This window comes from Castanea sativa, chromosome 8 (genome assembly GCF_040712315.1).
Source record: "Castanea sativa cultivar Marrone di Chiusa Pesio chromosome 8, ASM4071231v1".
In the NCBI taxonomy this organism is placed as follows: Eukaryota; Viridiplantae; Streptophyta; class Magnoliopsida; order Fagales; family Fagaceae; genus Castanea; species Castanea sativa.
In genome coordinates, this window is record NC_134020.1 from 645718 (window position 1) to 654256 (window position 8539).

The window sequence follows — 8539 nt, forward strand, 5'->3', positions numbered from 1 at the left end:
ACGAATAGTGCTCCAGACGGGTACTGATGACGATGGTGTGAAGATAGGCCATATGGCAGTGGCACGGCTTACATGACCTCCAAGGGAATTTCAAATAGCAACAACTTGAGCTCCATGATTAACCAAAGCCTTATATGGAAAGGGTCCCTTAAATCACGTGCATTTATGAAGATCTTCTTTACAAGGAAATATTCCTCTTCTCCCAAGAACCAAGGTCGGTTCCTCACCACTATAAAAAGACCATAACCGACAGAAAACAGGTACGCATAATTCATCCCAGCTCTGGCACCCTAGAGTTGTAACAATCTCTGACTTAACCTTCGGAGGGTATTAGGCCGGTACCACACCGGTACTCTCTTAAGGTCTTTCTTTTTGGTGTTGTGCAGGTGTTGCTCCAGGCACGTGAGGACCGTGTACCCTACTGACGATTTTTAGCATTATCAGTTGGTGTCATCTGTGGGAAACTCGAGTAGGTAAGTTGTGCTGCTGTTTCCCCAGACAAAAAAGTTGCATAGTGCTTACCCGTTCAATGGCAACCAACACCAACATCTAAGGAGACAAACCACGTACCATGGTTCTTGAGAAACAGATTCAGACACTAGCAGCAACGGTTGAACACCTTACCAAGCAAAACCATGACTTGGAGAAGCAACTGCACCAAAGGGACTCTGAGCCTCGGGACCAAGAGGGGGAGCTAGAAAGGAACAGCCTTCAGTGCAATGACACCAGGCAGAATTGAGAAGGACCAGAAGGCAGCAATGTTATGAGCAGGCCAACGGCCACGGATATTGCCCCACCAAACCTGGTTGCAGATATGTAGATGATGAGAGAGCAGATGGACTTGATGATGCACGTCCTTAAAGGGCAGGTGTCAAATGATCTTGACAATCTAGTACACCGAACGGAATCGCCCTTTACCGCACCTGTCACTTCGTTCCCTCTACCACCGAAGTTTCGTATGCCGCAGATAGAGGCCTACGACGGGTAGAAGGACCCCTTAGACCATCTGGAGTAGTTCAAGAATCTCATGCATCTGCAGGGTGTAGCAGACAAAATCATGTGTAGGGCCTTTCCCACCACATTGATGTTAGGATGTGTGCCCTTAAATCCTATTGTGTGATACTATGTATGACATTATGTATGACTTAATGTTGTTCTTAATAAAGTTGTTGTATTATTATCTAAAATAATGGTAACATGAATATTGAGACATTATCATATAGTCCATGAGATGCATAGTATGTGATTTATGTGATTTAGTCACAGAAGATATAATTCACAAGTTCTTTGTAAACTCAAAATTTACAGTTCGTAGTTGGTGATGAAATTGGACATTTCATCTGCGAAGACTATAACGTATCAACTAAGATGATTTGTCTTGATCATGGAAGTGAAGACTTCTAGTTGATATGTTGATATGTTTTAAGAGTTAAGACATATTGAACTGGACCGCTGTGAGATTTATTATTCTCTTAACGACTGTTAAATGAATAATAAATCTCACGACTTCTATTTGCATGAACTCTTAATCTTGAGAGAATAATGGACCTGATCATGAGGTGTATGTAGCTTTGATATATTAGGAGTGAGATCTAAAGTAACGGTCAAAATCTCAGTATGTTGGGCAACCACATTTAGTGTTGATGGAACATATATTCTCAAGATGGAATTCATAGTCTCTTGATGGAGATATAAAATATTCCCTTGAGATAAGTTTAATGAGTTCAATTATTCAGAGAGTTAGGCCTAACCACTTTGGTAAGAAATTACTAAAGTATATATTTATGAAATTGGATTTCATAAATATATAATGAATAGCTTTAAAGGATTAAACCGGATACTCAAGGATAAGATGTAGTAATTTACAAAGTGGCAGTCTACATTCATGACTTTGTGTTACTATGAATATTTTATGAAAGGGTTGCATGTATAATAAAGTCTTGGGATATAATTTATTAATAAGGCCTAGAGTGCAATTATGTTTATATAATGGTATTAAATATAATTAATGGTAACTTTGGACTTGTCAAGAGTTGACGGAAAAGCCCAAGGCCCATTGGAGCTAGTGTCTTATTGGTCCCTTTTGGTCCCACTCCAAGCCACACACTAAAACCCAATTGAAAAGGCCCAATAGGCCAGCCCAATTAGATAATCAGTTAGTTATAAAAGGGTGAAATATACAGAATTTTTTATAAGTGAAAAAGTGTGTATGTGTGAAAAAAGTCACTAATTTATTCTCTTTTGAAAACTGATTGAGAGACCACACATCTTGGGCATAAAGTGGAATTGGAGTGAAGATTAAAAGTGTTCCCAAGTGCTTCTAATCTTCGTTTTGAATTTCTCCATACCAAGATACGTTATCTTGTTCTTAAATTCTGAAATTTATATAGTGCACGTTATCAATCATGAATGAAATAGATCATTGTTTGTTGCTTCCACAGTGTGTTTTGTATGAGATACAAAACTAGATTTTTCCAACAATTGAAGGGTCCTGCAAGGGTATGGTTTAGCAGGCTGACGCCAAACTCCATCGGCACTTTCAAGGAGTTAAGCGCCCAGTTTGCCTCACACTTTATTGGCGGACACAGGTACAAGAAGTCAACCGCGTGCCTGATGAACATTAAGTAGCGAAAGGATGAAACGCTAAGGTCTTACATCACCCGTTTCAACAAGGAAGCACTCTCGATTGATGAAGCCGACGACAAGATACTCGTGGCAGCGTTCACTAACGGACTAAGGAAGGGTAAGTTTTTGTTTTCTCTATACAAGAATAATCCAAAGACTATGTCGGATGTGCTTTACAGGGCTACCAAATCCATGAATGAGGAAGACGCACTACTAACTCGAAAAGAAAAGCCTAGAAAGAGAGAAAGACAGGAAGATGCAAGATAGGAGAGAGGACAGAAGATCATAAAGACGGGTGACGGGCAAGAAGATAGACACTCCAAAACCCCCTCAACAAGATTTGCGACTTTCACCCGCTGAATGTTCCAATCGACCAGGTGCTAATGCAGATAAAAGATGAAATATCGTTGACATTTCCTGGCAAGCTGAAGGGTGATCCCAACAAGAGGTCTAGAGACAAATACTGTCATTTTCATCGCGACCACGGGCATGATACTTCCGAGTGTTACGATTTGAAGTAGTAGATAGAAGCCCTGATCAGGCAAGGGCAATTGCAGAGGTTCGTAACCAAAGAAAAGACGGACCAGCCGCAAGAGTAAGGCCCCCGAAGGGAGAATGAGCACCCCAAGCCACTCGTCGGACACATAAGAATGATTGTGGGAGGAACATCAACTTCTTGTTCAACCAAGAGGGCACACAAGACGTACCTCTGATTAGTCCAAAACATCCAGTTGACAGGATTGGTCCCAAGGATGGCACGCGTGGACAACCCAGTGATCGGGTTCTTGGAAGAAGACGCTCGACGCCTCCATTACCCTATGTCGACACACTTGTTGTAAGTATATGAATTGGCGACTACAACACTCATAGGGTCTTGGTAGATAATGGCAGCTCCGCTGATATACTCTACTACCCAGTGTTTCAGCAAATGAGGATTGGGAGAGAACGGCTGATCCCTGACTGACGCGCCACTCGTTAGGTTTGGAGGTACAAGGGTATACCCACTAGGCGTGGTCAGCTTGTCCATCACAATTGGCGATTAGCCCCAGCAAATCACCAAGGATGTTACATTCCTGGTAATAGACTGATCATCTGCTTACAATGCTATTTTGGGCCGACTTACCCTCAATTCATGGAAGGCCGTAACCTCGACATACCACCTGATGGTCAAGTTCCTGACCGAATACGGGGTAGGGGAGGTACGGGGTGATCAGATGGCAGCACACGAGTGCTACGACGGAGCCAATAGAAGGAACTGAAGAGGTGCACCTTGAAGACACCAAGCCCGAATAAACAATAAAAATAGGTACTCTTGCTAGCCTATCAGTTCGTTAGGCCTTGAAGTCATTCCTGGGAGATAACCAGGACTTCTTTGCATAGAGCCATGAGGACATGCCCAGAATTGACCCTTCCATCATTGTTCATAAGCTGAACGTTTCGCCCTCTTTCTCTCCCGTCCGCCAAAAGAAGTGGGTGTTCGCTCAAGAACGGGATAGAGCCATTGCAGAGGAAGTTCGCAAGTTGCAGGAAGCAACGTTCATATGAGAAGTGTACTACCCCGACTAGCTGGCCAATTATGAGAGACCGCGCCCCCGGCCCGTTTTATAGTGTGTTGGGCCAAACCCACGTGAATGGGTGGAGTCGTGTTATTGCCTCTCAAAACGGAGGTTTGACTAGTTATATTTTCCCCTTTAGATTAAGGGTTTTACAATGGAGTCGCCACTTATTTAATTATTGGAAAAATAAGAAAACCAAAATTGAAAAATTCCTTATTTTATTAATTTTCAATTGAATTTGCATTGATCATAGGAAAATTACATGGCCTTGGTCCTAGATACAGTCTAAGATAAAGTACATGGCTTTGTTTCCTAGTTACAATCTAAAAATCGAAAATTACATGGATAAACATTTGATCTTCTAACCCTTGATCTAAGTTTGAAGGCTATGTTATAAGATGGGAAGGTTTTAGGCACCCACCTTGCCCGGTAAAACCGGTCTTCTAGACTATGGTGGCCAACATTTATATCACATCATCCAATATGTTATCAATCGATTTGCATGTTGAATTTAATGTGTGAGCATGTGATAAACTCTAATTCAATTTATTAAGCATTGCATTTGGATTTGAAAAATAAATTCTAGTGAATGTGTGTGGATGGTGATATCCTAGATTCAAGGATTTGAAAGGATTATGAAACAAACATGTTTTTTATATTTTTGATGTGGATTTAAGATCAAAACTAGTGTTTATGCATGAACATGTGATGAACAACCAAGAACATGTGATGAACAACCAAGAACATGTGAAGAACACATAAAAACATTTAAGAACATTCAAACATATTCAAGAGAATTTAAATAATTACTATCTTGCTTTAATCCTAAATTCTCATCATGGCAATACAAAAAAACAAGTTAGGGAAAGGTATTATACCTTCATGCAATATTCATATGGTGGATGAGGAGACTCTTAAGGGAGGTCCTAAGGGTGGAGGAAAAGAAGAGTTAGGAGAGGAAAAGTGACTCTCACTCAATACCTTGAGTCTCAAGAAGACCAAGATATGACAAGACTATTCAACTTCCTAGAACTCAAGAGAGGAGAAGAGAAGGGGTTTTTTTTTTTTTGTCTTGGAATGAAGGGGAGGGGGGTTTATATAGTAGCGGTGGAGGAAATATGAATGGAAGACCATTAATGAGGGTTGACAAAGAATCACGAACCTAGACCTCATTTTAGCCTTGGGGGAAATCTGGAGCATTAAATGTAGAGATTGGTGGGAGTGAGGAGCAAGCCAAAATTCGGTTTTTCCGTAGCTGCTGTAACAGCCCGTAGAGCCAATTTCAAAAAATCATATCTGACTCAATTCTGATCAGAATTGTCTTGTTCTTGTGCTCAAATTGAAGCCCCAGATGTCTAGTTTCTGGGAAAATTAACCCTATTCACAGATTCAAAATATTTTGAGAGATATCAATAAAATGGTAAGAAGAGGTCATTTGTTAAAAAATGGTTTCATCACAATTAACTTTAATAGGTCCCAAATTAGCTCCCAATTAACATTAAATGGCTCCAATCACTCCCATTTCAAACTTAATTGGTTCCAAATTTACTCTAATTAAAAAATAATTGAACAAATTACTCATTGAATAATTAATGTTTAACTATCTAATTAATTAGGTGTGTGCAATCCTACCATAAAATATAGTTCTAACCAATCAAATTATGACACATCATTGATCTCAAATTGATTATACATATAACCAATTGAAATCAATTGTTCATAATCACATATGGTCAGACTCAATTTATGATAGTGCATCTTAATCATTAAAACTTGATTTGATGATAACTTTCAATCTGGTGGTCCGATTAGGGCCTATGACCAGTCGATTTGATCGTTACAACATCAAGATCATTTTGGTGAAATGAGATTAGGGATCTAATGACTAGAATCAAGATGCATATTTTCAAGGTAAAATTACCCTTTTACCCTCTAAGTGAGGTTAAATACGGGTTGCAAAATGAGATGTCAACACCAATGTAGTAATGGTGAAGACAGCCAATAGAAAGTGGAGGATGTGCATTGACTTCATAGACTTGAACAGAGCATGCCCCAAGGACAGCTACCCACTCCTAAGGATTGATATCTTAGTAGATTCAATGGCAAGACACCAGCTACTGAGTTTCATGGATGCATTTTCTAGGTATAACCAAATAAAGCTAGACGAAGCTGATCAGGAGAAGACTTCTTTCATCATAAGCCAGGGACTCTTCTGTTATAAGGTGATGCCGTTTTGCCTCAAAAATGTAGGCGTGACGTATCAGAGGCTTATGAACAGGATGTTTGCACACCAGATTGGGAGAATTGTTGAGGTGTACGTAGACGATATGCTAATAAAAAGCGTACGGGAGGATGACCATCTCGACGACCTGAAAGAGACCTTTAAGACGCTTAGGCGCTATAACATGAAATTGAATCCAAGCAAGTGTACATTCGTGGTGACGACTGGAAAGTTCCTAGGATTCATGGTGATCCAGAGGGGTATCGAAGTTAATCCGGACAAGGTTCGAGCTATCATGGAGTTGGCACCACCAAAAACCATCAAGGAGGTACAAAGTTTGAATGGTAAGATTGTAGCTTTGAACAGGTTCGTTTCAAGAGCAACAGATAAGTGTATCCCCTTCTTATGCACATTAAATAAGGCTTTTAAATGGACAACTGAGTGTTAGCAGGCGTTCGAGGATCTGAAGGCGTACCTCTCTTCCCCACCTTTGTTAAGTCTGCCCAGACTAGGAGAAAAGCTCTTCCTCTACTTGGTCGTTTCCTCAACCGCTGTCAGTGTAGCTCTAGCCAGGAAGGAGGATAGAGCCCCGACGCCTGTGTACTTCACAAGCCAAGCACTACGAGGGGCAGAAGAAAGGTACCCACCTATGGAAAAGCTCGCCTTCGCATTGGTGACTGCAACGCGCAAGCTCAAGCCATACTTCCAAGCCCACACTATAGTCATCTTGACGGAAAAGCCGTTGCGGAGAGTAAGGAGTAATCCAGAGGCGACTGGATGAATGGCGTTATAGGCAATTGAGCTGAGTGAGTTTGATGTGCAGTATCGTCCATGTACGGCCACCAAAGGGCAGGTTATCGCCGATTTCATTATTGAATTCGCCCGACCAGATGAACAGGAGGTAGGAGGGAACCCCCAGTGGGTAATATACACAGATGGGTTGGCTATTAAGCATGTAGGAAGAGCCGGTGTAGTACTTCTCGGCCCCAAGGGAGACAAGGTCCAGTGCATGATCAGACTCAATTTCCCTATAACTAACAACGAGGTCGAGTACTTCACAAGCCAAGCACTACGAGGGGCAGAAGAAAGGTACCCACCTATGGAAAAGCTCACCTTCGCATTGGTAACTGCAGCACGCAAGCTCAAGCCATACTTCCAGGCCCACACTATAGTTGTCTTGACGGAAAAGCCGTTGTGGAGAGCAATGAGCAATCCAGAGGCGACTGGACGAATGGCATTATAGGCAATTGAGCTGAGTGAGTTTGATGTGCAGTATCGTCCATGTACGGCCACCAAAGGGCAGGTTATCGCCGATTTCATTATTGAATTCGCCCGACCAGATGAACAGGGGGTAGGAGGGAACCCCTAGTGGGTAATATACACAGATGGGTTAGCTATTAAACACGTAGGAGGAGATGGTGTAGTACTTCTCGGCCCCAAGGGAGACGAGGTTCAGTGCATGATTAGACTCAATTTCCCTATAACTAACAACGAGGTCGAGTACGAAGCTCTAATAGCAGGACTAGATCTCGCACAAGCAGCAGGAGCCACGGATGCAATAGTACGTTGCGATTCCCAAGTAGTCACTAGTCAGATTACTAGTTGTTACGAATGCAGAGGAGAAAGAATGAAGGAGTACCTTGAACAGGTGAAAAGTAGGATGCGCAACGTTAATGAAGAGTTCGTCCAAATCCCAAGGGAGGAGAATGAACGAGCCAACCGACTTGTCAAGGTGGCATTAGCAGATAACATGCCTTCCCCAAGCCAGGTACTCATTTTAGTTTAGAACTCACCCATAATAAACGTAGTCAACATGCAGGAGATAGGAATCAAGGAAAACTGGACAACGTCAATTATCTTCTACCTGAAGGATGGTTTGTTGCCCGGTGACAAGGGAGCTGCAAGGAAATTGAGGGTATGCGTTGCACGGTTCATATTGATTAAAGATGTCTTATACAAGAGAGGTTTCTCCTGCCCCTACCTGAGGTGCCTTGTCCCCGAAGAAGCGGACTACGTCATGAGGGAAGTACACGAAGGAGTATGCAGGAACCACTCGAGATCACGATCCTCAGTCCATAAGTTGATTAGGGCTGGATACAACTGGCCCACTATGCAGAAGGATGCTCAAACGTACGTT